At 44.9% G+C, this 15,450-nt stretch overlaps 1 protein-coding gene across 24 annotated transcripts in view; it reads right to left on the reverse strand.

Moving 5' to 3' along the window:
* The window catches only part of PPP6R3 (protein phosphatase 6 regulatory subunit 3), a 128,752-nt gene that overhangs the window by 78,801 nt on the left and 34,501 nt on the right, over positions 1–15,450 (reverse strand). For 21 of the 24 annotated variants that reach the window (XM_021082696.1, XM_021082706.1, XM_021082707.1 and 18 more), the window contains one exon: positions 6,338–6,491. The exons of the other annotated variants lie outside the window; for them this stretch is intronic. The gene's annotated coding sequence lies outside the window, so the exon portion shown is untranslated. The remainder of the gene's footprint in view (positions 1–6,337; positions 6,492–15,450) is intronic. 24 annotated transcript variants of the gene reach the window in all.

The raw sequence follows: 15,450 nt of genomic DNA on the forward strand, positions 1-15,450 counted from the left end.
CTGTGGCAAGTACATTTTCAACAGACGCTGTAGGCCGACAAAGGCCGAGAGAGGGAAGTCCGGCCATGTATTTGTTTTTTCTTTCTTTTTCAGAGAAGCTGAGAAAAGACGAAATCACTAATACACGCAACAGAATCTGCCATGACTTGCAGATGACTGATGGTGGTAAAACTGCGTGTAGAAGGGAAAAAAAGGCTTCACTGGACAAATTCACAAAACTAGTGAATAGGCGAAGTATTTAAAGCTTATGGTTATTCTCTCTGTTTTCGTCAGCAGGTACTTGGCTTTTTCGTTTTGTTTTGCTTTAGGTTTTGATCCCTCATTAGCCACTGGACCGGCAATGTCAGCAGTGAACTTCACCTGCTCAGCCATCTCTGTCTCCTGACTTGTCCTACCAAACTGCAGCTTAATGGCTTAGCAGGGGTCAAGTTTTTAGCTATTTTTTTGGAGCTTAGGGCCAAAAATTCTGCAGTTTTTCAGAATGAGAAACACAGCCCTCAACCACTGCTATGGAACAGGAATGGCTGTGGACATTCACCTTTGCTGAAGCGCTATCTGAAGTTAAAATACGAAGTGAAACTCCCATTCCCATACAAAGTGCAGTCAATGTATTTCCAAACTAGAGTTAAACACGTTTTTCAGGAATGCCGAGTGTGAAGTGCAAGTCCCCTTAGTGATCAAGGGAATGAAGGCTTTCCCCCGACCTCAGCTGGAGAGGACTAACCCGCAATGCAGGGCGTGCGGAAGGGAAGAAAGACTCCAGCGGATTCCAGAAGAGCCTCGCGCCCACCAAGAGATAGATGAACACGCTCAACTGAAACCATGTGTGTCTGTGGGCTGAGGACAGAACGTGGCGGTACCTGTGTGTATAAAGACACTTTCGAAGACGAAACATGTAAAACCTTACCACAGCTCGGCACTGGGAAGATCAGACGACATTTGCAAACAGATTTTTTTTTTGGTCTTTTTAGAACCACAGCCACGGCATGTGGGGTCCAATTGGAGCTGCAGTCGCCGGCCTACACCACAGCCACAGCCACAGCAATGCAGGATCTGAGCTACATCTGCAACCTACACAATTCATGGCAATGCCGGATCCTTAACCCATTGATTGAGGCCTGGGATCGAACCTGTGTACTCACTGATGCCAGTCAGATTCATTTCTGCTGAGCCAAGACAGGAACTCGGCAAAGAGATTTTTTTTTTTTTAAATGCGAGTTGCAATGTTTATTTCAGGTTCTCTCATTTTTTATCTCAGGTTCTCTCTTTTCTCTTTTGTTTTTTGTGTTTTTTGTTTGTTTGTTTTTTTGCCACACAGGCAGTATGTGGGAATTCCTGGGCCAGGGAATGAACCTATGCCACACAGCAGCAACCAGAGCCACAGTGGTGAGAACACAGGAGCCTCAAACCACTAGGCCATCAGAGAACTCTCCACAAATAGATTTTTAATGAGAGGGAGATTCTAACTTTAAATACCACTTAGATGAAATGTTATCCCCCTAGAAAAAGAATTCCATTCTTCTCATTAGTAGATCTGTATGACAGAAAACTGAACACAAGTATTTCCATACTTTGGGGTTTTTTTGTTTGTTTGCTTTTTTGTCTTTTTGCCCTTTCTTGGGATGCTCCTGCGGCATATGGAGGTTGCCAGGCTAGGGGTCGAATCGGAGCTGTAGCCGCCGGCCTACACCAGAGCCACAGCAATGCTGGATCCCAGCCTTGTCTGCAACCTACACCACAGCTCACGGCAACGCCGGATTCTTAACCCACTGAGCAAGGCCAGGGATCGAACCTGCAACCTCAGGGTTCCTAGTCAGATTCGTTAACCACTGCGCCACGACAGGAACTCCTCTATACTTTGAATTTCATCAATAAAACCTGTGAAAATTTGTTTCTCTCTTGTCACATAAGAACCTTCATAATATCCTCTTTTTTTGCCTCTTGGTCTATTAAACCTAAAATGATTACTTCCTGGGCCTTGGCCACAAAAGCTGAGGCTGACAATCCCTGGTCTAAAGGACCCCAGCCGTACCGTGCTGCTCCCCCTTAGAAACCCTCCTCCACTACCAGGCACTGATCCCAGGGCCCGGAGCCTTCTGGGTAAAACTTGCGGGGAGAGTCCACCCGTTCAGCGGGGAGCAGCATGGCCATGAACAGAGGGAGCGCAAACAAGGAAAAGGGCCTAGAGCTAGAGCGAGGGAACCGCTCTGTAAGCCACCAAAACTGAGCCTCTGTCAGCAAAGAAAAAAATCTAACAAACAAAAGAGAAAGACCCTGGCCTTCCCGCTGTGGCTGAGCAGGTTAAGAACCAGACATAGTGTCTGTGAGGAAGGGGGTTCAATCCCTGGTCTGGATCAGTGGGTTAAGGATCCCACGTTGCCACAAGCTGTGGCTTAGGTCACAGAGGGGGCTGAGATCTGGTGTGGCTGTGACACAGGCCAGCAGCTGCAGCTCCGACTCAACCTCCTAGCCCAGGAACTTCCATATGCTGCAGGTGCAGCTGTTTAAAAAAAAAAAAAAAAAAAAGAGAGAGAGAGAGAGTTTTTTAAATGTCACCCTGGGAGTGTCTGTTGTGGCTCAGTGGAAACAAGTCTGACTAGTACCCATGAGGACAGAGGTCAATCTCTGGCCTCGCTCAGGGGGTCAAGGATCCGGTGTTGCCGTGAGCCGTGGTACAGGTCGCAGACACAGCTCAGATCCCACATTTCTGTGGTTGTGGCATAGGCCAGCAGCTACAGCTCCTCCACCCCTAGCCTAGGAACTTCCATATGCCACAAGCATGGCCCTAAAAATCAAAAAACAAACAAAAAAACCCCGAACAAACAAACAAAATAAAATGTTATCCTGAGAAATATCTCTGAAATTTTAGCTTGTACAACCAATTAATGATACCTATCATGTAAAATGTACTAAAGACATAAAATAGAGGTCAAAAAGCCTTGCTCTTGAGTTCTTAAACTCTACTTAGGGAGAAACAGTATCTTTTTTTTTTTTTTGTCTTTTTATCTTTTTTTAGGGCCACACCAGCAGCATATGGAGGACCCCAGGCTAGGGGTCTAATCCAAGCTGTAGCTGCCAGCCTACGCCAGAGCCACAGCAACGCGGAATCTGAGGAGCATCTGTGACCTACACCACAGCTCATGGCAACGCTGGATCCTTAACCCACTGACTGAGGCCAGGGATCAAACCCACAACCTCATGGTTCCTAGTCGGATTCGTTAACCACTGAGCCACAGTGGGAACTCTGAGAGACAGTATCCTAAAGTAATTTGATGAGATACTCTAAGGGTTCACAAAGCAGTGACCACAAAGGGACTGAAACACTACAGAAAAGCTTGACAAAAAAAGGTAGAGAACTGAGTCCTATATAATCTGTACAATCAAATATACAGAACAATGATAAAACCATATGTTTGGGGGGGGTTGGCAAAATGGATGAAGGGAGATACAAAATTCTATTTATAAAATAAATAAGCCATGGGATCTAATGTACAGCATGATGACACAGTTAGTAACACTGCAGTGTTGGGGTTCTGCTGCGGTGCAGCGGGTTAATGACCCCCAGACAAGGGTAACGGGTTACGAATACAGCACTGTCCCAGCGGCTACATAGTGCAGTTGGGGCTCAGATTCAACGCCTGGCCCTGGAACTTCCATATTCCTCCAGTGCAGCCAAAAACACAGAAAAAATAATAATACTGTAGTGAAAGTATTCTGCTAAGAAGACGTGGGGTGTGTACACACACACACACACACACACACACACACACACAGGGATGTTACTCAGCCACAAAAAAGAATGAAATAATGCCATCTGCAGCAACATGGACGGACCTAGGAATTATTATGCTAAGTGAAGTAAGTCAAAGACAAATATCGTGAGATCACTAGCATGTGGAATCTAGTAAAAAAAATGATATAGGAGTTCCCATTGTGGCACAGTGGTTAACGAATCCGACTAGGAACCATGAGGTTGCGGGTTCGGTCCCTGCCCTTGCTCAGTGGGTTAAGGATCCGGCGTTGCCGTGAGCTGTGGTGTAGGTTGCAGACGCGGCTCGGATCCCGCGTTGCTGTGGCTCTGGTGTAGGCCGGTGGCTACAGCTCCAATTGGACCCCTAGCCTGGGAATCTCCATATGCCGCGGGAGCGGCGCAAGAAATAGCAAAAAGACAAAAAAAAAGAAAAAAAAAAGATACAGAAGAACTTAATCACGAAACAGGCAGACTCAAAGATTTCAAAACCAAACTTAGTAGTTACCATAGGGGTAAGAGGGCCGGGGGGAGATAAATGAGAGCGCTGGCATTAACATACACATACCACCACATCTACAACAGGGAAGTAACAAGAGGACCTGCTCAACAGCAGGGAAAGCTGCTCGATGCTCTGTGATAACCCACACGGGAATCAGTCTGCAAGGGGTGGATGTTTCCACACGCAGAACTGCTTCACTCTGCTGTACACACACTGCGTCGACTGTATTCCATTTAATGAAGTTTACAAAGAAGGAGAGAAAGTTGCTAAGAGAGTAGAAATGAAAAAGTTCTCATGGAGCTCCTTGTGGCTCAATGGGTGGCACAGGTTTGACCCCTGGTCCAAGAACCTCTGCATGCCATGGGCACGACCAAACAAACAAAAAAAAAAAGTTCTCATTACAAGGAAAAAAATTTGTCACTATGTGTTATGATGATAACTAACGGCTACACTTATTGTGGTGACGGTTTCACAAAATATACAAATATCAAATCATTATACTGTGCTCCTGAAACTGATGTGTTACACGTCAATTATATCTCTACTAAAAAAAAAAAAAGCTATTATGTGTAGTATTATAAACAGAGTCCTAAAAATTATTTCCTGAAATCCAGTATCACGACAGAAAAAAATGCATAAATGTTACAAATAATAAATATATAAATTGGCCAATAAAAATAAAAATACTCAACCCCTAAAATAACCAACTGAATTCAAGTTGGGGGTCTCTGTGGAATCCTGAAACTAGTACCCCTCTTCCCACTACAGAAGCTCTGAACTACATGATGAAAGAGGTAAAATAACAGATCATGTGCATTAAAAACTATCGTCTTTAATATAAAGGAAGCTGACAGACCACAGCTTATCAGTACATGCTGCTGGACTTCTTATCATCTGAACCCTCAAATGAATTCTCCACTCAATCCGACAGGTGGGAAAGTGAAGAGTCCCTACCTGTGGGGTTAGAACATACTCAGCAGAGGAGGAAAAAGAAGGGCGGGGCCCCACGACAAAATAAGGCCACATATGCCAAGAGGTAAATGACTGCTCAAAGGGGATTCTCCCCATCAGAATTTATACACAATCATACAGAGATAAAAGAGGGACGAGTCAGAGGACTGGCAGAAGAACTTTTATAGAAAAGTTGGTGCTTCGCTGGATAAGCAGAAGCGGTGAGGGCATGTGCAAAATGGAAGTGTGCCTGGGCGAGGTCCTCCCTGGGGGCTACAAGCAGAGCCCTGTCACAGCAGAACACTCGCTGCCCCTACTGAGACAGCGGAGCCTGAAAGGGAGGTGATGAAACGGCTTATGCTCACCTTCTCCTCGAGACGCTGTGGGACAAATCAAACTGGATTAAGCATGTGTGCACATCCCCAGAAAGGTCCTACCGGGACATTCTTTCTTCTTCTTTTGGCCACACCTGCAGCATAAGCTCTGGGACCAGGGACTGACTCTGAGCTGTAGCTGTGATCTATGCCACAGGAGCAGCATCAGCAAACCCCTAACCCACTGTGCCACAGTGGAAACTCCTGGGCCACCTTACTATTATCATTTTTTTCCTCTTTTTGGCTTGTTTCAGGGTTGCACCTGTGACATATGGAGGTTCCCAGGCTAGAGGTTGAATCGGAGCTACAGCTGCTGGCCTACACCACAACCACAGCAACTTGAGCTCCAAGCCACGTCTGTGACCTACAGCACAGCTCACGGTAACAGCAGATCCTTAACCCACTGAGCGAGGCCGGGGATCAAACTCACACCCTCATGGATACTGGTCAGGTCTGTTTCCGCTGCACCACGACAGGAACTCCGTGCGTGTCACTTTAGCTTGCTAGGCCAGACTGGTCGTTACAGCCCAGCTCGGTCCCACCCCCACCCCACGGACACTGGGAATCCCCTGAGTGCTGCAGATTCCCAGACAAACTGGGGCAAACTACAGACGCTGCTATTTAACTTCCTCAAAACACCACAGCGACATGGCTCAGAGAGATGACCTAGACGTGGTCTACGAGGCTGCAGGATCTCAGCACAGAAAACTGCCTTCCTCGATGTAACTCATGGAAGGACACTCACCATCTTAATGAGCTTACCTTTCAAACCAAGGTTAAAAATTAAAAGAAATGTTTTCTTCTCTGTGGCTCCTTGCCCATTACAGGTTATCCTGGCAACAGCTGTCTTCCAATTTACTGCATTAGCAGATCAGCAAGAATAAAGCGGGATGGTGGACATGAAACAGAAGCTCTCCTATAAAGAAAAAAGAGCAAGAGCACACGGTCACTGCACATTCTCTTTTGGTCTGATGAGGCTGCCGTGAAAGACGCTGGTTCTGGATCTCAGGTCACACGCAACTACATCTCAAAGGACTGAAAGGTGCTAAATAGCTGAAACTTTCTTTACGCAGCAAGAGGAAAAAAGGTGCCACCATCCCGCCCCCTGATCGTTATCCTACACTAAACAATAACCCAGAAATAGAGACACCATAGGAGCACTAGAGGGAACAAACAAGAAAAAATACACATGCTTATCTTCACCTTATGTAAACACCGATGACATAGCTATCCCACGCAGAGTTAACTGTAAAGGCACCATCTTTTAAAATACTAAAACAAAGTTTTAAAGATCTCACTCTAGGAGCTCCTGCTGTAGCACAATGGGATCAGGAGCAGCTTGGCAGCGCTTGGACTCAGGTTCGATCCCCAAGCCAGCACAGTGGATCCAGCGTTGCTGTGACTGAATTCCCAGCTGCAGCTCGGATCTGATCCCTGGCCTGGAAGCTCCACAGGGGTGGCCAAAAAAAAATTCTCCCTCTAAATCCCTAGCCCCACCTTTAAACAATCGTAACTTACTAGGAACTGTGAGCTGAAGCTAAATTCACTGAAGTACTAGCTGTCGCCAAATCCTGTCTCTAACATGAATTAACCAAACGTTAAACATGAAAGGGTGATAAACTGTCTTCCAGGCACCTCATTTATGATGAAATACTGCAGGAAAAGACTCAAACTGTGGACGACATCCTAATTAGTAACCCACGAGGATGCAGTCTACAAGGTATCGCGAAACAAATGCTTTCCTTTCGACACCTTCGTTCCGTAAAATTCACACTCGACTGTGATCAACTCAACATTTTCCCCCAATAAGACAATAAACAGAAACAATGCCAACCACTTGTTAAAAGAAACAAAATGCTGCACTATTACAAGAGCCAGACACGGAAGCAACCGAAGGGCACACCGACGGAGGGATGGATAAAGAAGACGTGGTACATAAACACACAATGGAGTATGATTCAGCCACGAGAAAGAATGAAGTGATACCACCTCCAGCAACACGGATGGACCTAGAGATTACCATACCAAGTAAATCAGACAGAGACAAATATCATGATATCACTTACATGGGAATCTAAAAAAAATGATACCAATGAACTGATTCACAAAACAGACTCATAGCACAGGAAACAAACTGTGAAGAGGCATAAATTTAGGAGTCTGGGGTTCAGAGACACACGGTACTATACATAACATACACAAACATAACCAACAAGGACCAACGTATAGTACAGAACTATGCTAAGTATCCTGAAATAAATTATACGGAAGAGAATGTAAAAAAGAACTTACATCCATGTAATTTATGTATAAGAATTGATGTGTATATATATAACTGAATCACTCTGCTGTATACCTGAAAGTAGCACAACACTATAAATCAACATTTCAGTAAAAATTTAAATTTTTTTAATATATAGGAAAAAAAGAAAACGAAACAAAACAGTAACCTAATTTTAAATTAAAAGAATATCTGATTCCAAAAACAAAACATTTTATCAGTTAAATGTTTTCTAAACAAAAACCTGAAAAAGCGTGGTTTATCACCAGAGGTTTTGCTTTAAATCCTTAGGAACACATGGCATGTCACCAGAGTCCACAGACAGGACTAATTTAACATCGTCGTGTAAAAAGCACATTTCTAAATGTCACCGGTAATTCTAGTCCCAGCGAAGCCTTTCTCTGTGTTAGGGGTTCCAGATCCCTTTAAAATCTGACGACATTGCGAGTTCTTGTTTGGACACAGCGTAAACAAATCTAACTAGTATCCAGGAGGACGCACGTTCGATCCCTGGCCTCACTCACTGGGTCAGGGATCCGGCGTTGCCACGAGCTATGGTGTAGGTCGCAGATTCGGCTCGGATCCTGCGTTGCTGTGGCTGTGGTATAGGCCGGCATCGATTCGACCCCTACCTAGCCTGGGAACTCCAATATGCTGTGGGTGCAGTCCCTAAAAAAAGAAAAATCTGATGAAGTTATATACTCTACAAAGTGTATGTGTGTGTGTGTGTGTGAGTTTGTGCAGGGCATTTAAATTTGAGTAGCTGTAGGACCTTCAACTCATCTACGATCTTTTGTCCCACCAGTTAAGACCACACCTGCCACCCACCGCCAGACCATCAATCACAGGCTCCCGGCAGAGCTGTACCGACCTGCCTGCCTCCCTGTGCTGTGCATTCCCATCCAGGGCAGCCAAAAGACAAAACAGCCATCAAACCTGCTTACAGCATCAGGAATTCAAGTGCTTATTAAATTGTAACAAGTCTGCTGAGACCTAATCCACTTTTCTGGAAAAAGGTCTCTGTTTACTTGTTTAGTCTTTTCCCTTAGACTAGTTAGGGGAAAGAGTGGGTCCATACTATTGACAGTAAGCCACTGGGTGTGAGAATGTGAGAAACAAGATCAAAAGACAGAACAGAGAAAGGCATGCCATACAAGCACGGGAGCTCCGGGCGAAGAGTATATACAGAACACACACTGAAATGCCTCTAAAACCACAGAAGGACTGACTGTGTTGGTTGTTCCGTCTTGCATTTCAAAGGCATGACCCCCAAGGACCAACAAAATTAGAGTCCCAGAAGGGAGCAAAGGGAACATCAGTTGAAACGGTTATTTAATGAACACTCAGATACCTAAATCTCCTTGCCTTCCGTCCCTCCCAATCCCAGCAGAGAGATGACAGGAGGAAGCCAAAGAGGAAGGTGACCCCCGTGCGGCGGCTGCGGATGGGCCTGCCACCTGAAAACAGCGTGGACCGCAGAAAGAATGCAGAGACAGAGGCCCAGCCAGCTGCCACCGCACCCCAGCCAGATTCTCCTCCAGGGCTCTGCCATTCCCAGCCAGGCTGAAGACTCGGCGTGTCTTCTAATCACTGACCTCAAGGAAAATGAAAATCCTGGCACTGGGGACTTCCCACCCAAAGGAGCTCAACGACTCACTCTGCTCAAAGTTCACAGCCAATGAGGCCCTTCCCATGCACAGAGGCTCCAAGCAACCACTCCTACTCCCATCTTTTCTTTAAAAGTTTTTAAACCTTGCAGAACAGCTGCAGGAGCAGAACAAGAAACTCCCACAGAGGCTTCACGAGGTCCGCCATGAGGCACTGTGTCACTTTGGCTTCACCGGCCCTTCTACATGCATCCCGAACGCTGGTGTTTCTGCAGCCACCTATCCTTTACTCTTGAACAGCTCACTGCTGCTTCCTGAGAACAAGGATAGTCTCGTACACAACCACAGTACTTATGGCAACATCAGGAATTTAACACATTAACTGCCCAATATAGACTGTGGAGCTTATATTCCAATCCCGTCAAGTGCTTTGTAAGGTCCCTTATGGCAATCCCCTTTGACCTCAATCCAGGACCATGTATCACATCCTATGTCATCATGTCACCTTAATCTGAAAAGGTTCTTCAGCGATTCTTTGTCTTTCACTGGAGTCTTTGAAGAATAAAGAGTATGAATTTCGGAGTTTCCATCGTGGGTCAGTAGTTAACAAACCCAAATAGCATCCATGAGGACGTGGGTTCAATCCCTGGCCTCTCTCAGTGGGTTAAGGATCCAGCGTTGCTGTGAGCTATGGTATAGGTCGCAGACATGGCTCAGATCTGGCACTGCTGTGGCTGTGGTGTAGACCGGTGGCTACAGCTCTGATTTGACCCCTAGCCTGGGAACTTCCATATGCCATGAGCTCAGCCCTAAAAAGATAAAAAAAGAGTATGAATTTCTAGCAGAAATAACACGTGAAAAGCTTATTTTTTCTAGAGTATCACATGAGCAGTAAGATGATGTCAGTTTGTCCAATTATTGGTATTTTGATCATCTGGTTAAAATAATATTTTCCATATTTCTCCACTGTAAAATAACCGCTCTCTCCTTAGTGATTTACTAGGAAATAATCTGTTGGAAGATATTTTGAGATTATGTTCTTAAACCATTCACCCAATAGTTTTAGTACCAAATGACAGTTCTTACATGAATCCACTGTTACTCACAGTTATAAAATGATGTTTGTTTTGTAAATCTACTGTTTCTTCTGCACTAATCAGTAAGGAATGTTTCCTTCTCCCCATTCAGTCTTTAATTCATTAGCAATATGGACTCACAGCTGCCATATGATCCAGCAACCCCATTCCTTGGCATATACTCAGACAAAACTAATTTGAAAAAATACACACACCCCTATGTTCATAGCAGCACTATTCACAATAGTCAAGATATGGAAGCAACCTCAGTGTCTACCGAAAGATAAATGGATAAAGAAGATGTGGTGTGTACACACACACACACACACACACACACACACACACACACACACTCAACCATAAAAAAGAATGAAACAATGCCATTTGCAGCAGCATGGATGGACCTAGAGATTATCACACTAAGCAAAGTAAATCAGAAAGAGAAAGACAGGAGTTCCCATCGTGGCTCAGTGGTTAACGAATCCAACCAGGAACCATCAGGTTGCGGGTTCGATCCCTGGCCTTGCTCAGCGGGTTAAGGATCCAGCGTTGCCATGAGCTGTGTGGTGTAGGTCACAGACTTGGCTCGGATCCCAAGTTGCTGTGGCTCTGGCGTAGGCCGGTGGCTACAGCTCCGATTCAACCCCTAGCCTGGGAACCTCCATATGCCGCGGGAGCGGCCCAAGAAATATCAAAAAAAGACCAAAAAAGACAAAAAAAAAAGAAGAAGAGCTCCCGTCGTGGCTCAGTAGTAACGAACCCAACTAGTATCCATGAGGATGCAGGTTCAATCCCTGGGCTTGCTCAGTGGGTTAAGGATCCGGCATTGCCATGAGCTGTGGTGTAGGTCATAGCAGTCCAATCTGGAGCAGGAGCAAATAAAAATTTATCCAAAAAGATAAAGCTGATGGAATATCTGAGCAGGTAACTGGCTAAAAGTTTGAGGTTAAATTAGTGATTAACACATTTAAAAAAAAAAATAAAAAGTGACAGAACATATCCAAGGAAAACCATAAGTTGTTTAGGAAAAGTATTTGTAACTTACTGCTAAACACTATAAACAGCATCCAGAGTAATAATGGATAAAGATAAATACTGATTTAACCAAAATTGCAATAAAACTATACTGGAAAGCTGGGGAAGATAGAATGTGGGAGGAAGGTGCAGGAATGGGAGAAGCAAAAGCTAATCCTTATCTCCCATATCTTTTCACAGCAGGAAATCAACAGCTGTGCTTAAAACTAAAAATAGCAGCAAGCATGCATACAAATATGAACCTCTTCTAATACGCTCTTCAGACGCACAGAGGTAAGAAAACGTGTGTTTTTTAATCTGCTGGGAGAGTTCAAAGTGTTAGTTACCTTTAGGAAAGGGAGAGGGTGGGGCGCCTAGAAATGCTGTCATCCAGCCCCTAAACTGGCTCATTCTTAACGGCTGATATCTAAAACTGACCTTTTTTTTTTGGAGTCTTTTTAGGGCCACACCCTTGGCATATGGAGGTTCCCAGGCTAGGGGTAGAATTGGAGCTACAGGTGCCAGCCTACACCACAGCCACAGCAACACCAGGATCTGAGCCACGTCCGCGACCTACACACAGTTCATGGCAACACGGGCTCCTTAATCCAACCTTAATCCACTGCGCAAAACCAGGGATCAAAACCGAGTCCTCATGGATCCTATCTGAGTCTGTTACCACTGAGCCACAATGGGAACTCCCTGATAAATTTTTTTAAGTAATTTTTTTTCTGATCTTTTTACAGTCGCTTCTGTGGCATATGAAGTTCCCGTGCCAGGGTTCTAACTGGAACTGCAGCTGCCAGCCTACACCACAGCCGTGGCAACTCCAGATCGGAGCTGCATCTTCAACCTATACCACAGCTCAGAGCCATGCTGGGTCCTTAACCCAGGAAGCAAGGCCAGCAATCGAACCCACATCCTCATGAAGACCATGTCAGGTCCCTAATCCAGTGAGCCACAATGGCAACTCCATTTTAAGTAAATTTTTAAGAAAAATGTTGGACCAGGAAGAAATTTTAAATGCTGAGACCAGAGAACTCTAACATCGGCTATGCACTAGCGGTGGGGCTTAAGTCATTTGACCTGAGAATCCGTTTCTCCATCGACAAAATAAAGGAGGCACACTGAACTAACTCTAACCCTTCTTCTGGCTTCAATAAATTTACGAATGTAATATAAAAATGAAGTAATCAAAGCTTCGCATATAGGGACAATGGCTCCAGAAAGAACAAGGCAGGACTTGGTGAAATACTAAACACAGAGTGACGTAAAAAGGGAAAAGGAGCTCTGCCCCCAGCCTGCGGGTTCCACCAGGGAGCTGACGAGGAAGCGGAGACGAAAAAGCACTGTTTAAGAAATGACGACAGGAGTTCCTAACCCTGGCCTGGAAAGAACTGAACTGACAGTATCCAAACCAACTATGACATGAGCCTACTGGAAAAAAAACAAGCTGGAAAGAGACGTCTGTTTTAAAAGTTAAAGTAGGAGTTCCCGTCGTGGCGCAGGGGTTAACGAATCCGACTAGGAACCATGAGGTTGTGGGTTCGATGCCTGGCCTTGCTCAGTGGGTTAAGGATCCAGCGTTGCCGTGAGGTGTGGTGTAGGTCGCGGACGAGGCTCGGATCCCTCGTTGCTGTGGCTGTGGTGTAGGCCGGCGGCTACAGCTCCGATTGGACCACTGGTCAGGGAACTTCCATGTGCTGTGGGAGCGGCCCAAGAAATGGCAAAAAAAAAAAAAGACAAAAAAAATAATAATAATAATAAATAAATAAATGTTAAAATATACAGATGGTGGTGGAATCCATAAGGATGATGAAAAGTTCTTTCCAAAGAATACAGAAGCTAAAAAAAGGAGACATTCTCCCCATGTATATAATTTCTAGGAATGCATAATTAACAGACCAAAATGAGAAAGGGGCATAGCTAGAGAGCAGACTACGGCAAGACAGTGACAGCAACAGCACGATGCCATGCGAGCTCGAGGAAGAAAAAGACCGAGTTGCTAAGACTCTAGTGTGTAGTTTACCAGGCAATGTCTTAGTCCATCTGGGCTGTGAGAACGGGACACCAAAGACTTGATGACCTAGAAACGAAACCTACTTCTCACACTTCCCGAGACTAGGAAGTCCAAGGTCACAGCATCTCAGATCCAGTGTCTGGTGGGGACCCCCTTCCTGGTTCACAGCCAGCCAGCTGCCTTTCCCCTGCATCCTCGCGTGGCAGGAAGGGGTGAGGGAACTCCGGCCTCCCTCCTAATCCCATTCGTTAGGGCTCCACTCTCATGACCTAATCACCTCCCAAGGCATCTTCCCACCATCACACTGAGGACTAGCTTTTCGCAGATGACTCTTGGAGAGGGACACAAACATGCAGCCTACAGCAGTTGACATCATTCGAGTATTCCCTCAGAGGGATGCAGAGGGGCCCCTCAAAAAAGAAAACAAGATTTTTTAAGAAAAAATAATATACTTTTTATTTTTGTATTTATTTTTGTCAATCATTCCTTAAAGAAGCCACCTTTTCTTCAATAAACACAAAGCATAACCCTATCACAAAGCATCTCCTCTTTCCAACACTACAGACTCTGATTAAGGCCAATGAAGAGAATGTAAGAACATAATTATAAAAATATTAGTTGAGAATGAGGACTGGGGGAGTTCCCACTGTGGCGCAGCGGAAACAAACCTGACTAGGATCCATGAGGTTGCAGGTTCAATCCCTAGCCTTGCTCAGAGGGTTAAGAATCCGGCGTTGCTGTGAGCTGTGGCGTGGGTCAAAAATGCAGCTCGGATCCCGTGTTGCTGTGGCTGTGGTATAAGCCTCACCTGCAGCTTCGATCTGGCCCCCAGCCTGGGAATACATGCCGCAGGAGCAGCCCCAAAAAGCAAAAAGAATGAGGACTGGTTTAGCCTAAAACAGCAAAGAAACAGATCCTCAACTAAACGGTATCTAAATATGTGTGGCTTAGTCACAGAACTCGGGAATAGCAAGAATGAACACCCACCCTTACAAGCCCTTTGCGCTAGCGTTACCAAGTCCCTCTCAGTCCTCTTAGGAAGTACTCCTATTTCATAGCTAAAGATAATAAGAAAGAACTCACTCCAGATAACCCCTACATGAAAACTGAATGGATGTGTTTTTTTAAAACTGACTTTTGGGGGGAAAGAAGGAATAATATGCTCTCATGTGAATGTTTAATATAAATTCCATGATACTCTTCGCAGACGCAAATCCACAAGAGAAAGCCGTACCTATTACATAACATGCAAGAAAATATCTTTTCCTTATATCATATATCATACGCAAACAACTAAAAACTACCTCTTAATTACAGATAGGTGATATAGCCTAGAGCCTGGACACACAAAAGCCAGTCACTCTGCTTCTTAATAATACCAGGGAGTCCTAACATAGGCCAACTCAATCACAATATCTTTTTTTTTTTTTTTTTTTGGTCTTTTTAGGGCCGCACCTGCAGCACATGGAGGTTCCCAGGCTAGATGCTGAATCTGAGCTGTAGCTGCCGGCCTCCACCACAGCCACAGCAACACCAGAACCTTAATCCATTGAGCGAGGCCAGAGATCGAACCTGCGTCCTCATGGATACTAGTCAGAACCACAACGGGAACTCTACGCACACACAACCCAAAGTTTGATTACAAAAATCATCAAAAAATAAGCACATATTCCCGGGAAAAACCACCTAAATAAGTAACATCATTTGGATGACTTCAGAGGCACCTTCATATAAACACATACATGTTACATATAACTCTACATATATATAACATATATACATGTAGTTCAGCTAATTTCAGAACCACCAAACAATTTAATACAAGCTGTGGCAAGATCACCTAGGCTTCTGAAGCATTAATCAAAATTTACTGCGCC

This window comes from Sus scrofa, chromosome 2 (genome assembly GCF_000003025.6).
Source record: "Sus scrofa isolate TJ Tabasco breed Duroc chromosome 2, Sscrofa11.1, whole genome shotgun sequence".
In the NCBI taxonomy this organism is placed as follows: domain Eukaryota; kingdom Metazoa; phylum Chordata; class Mammalia; order Artiodactyla; family Suidae; genus Sus; species Sus scrofa.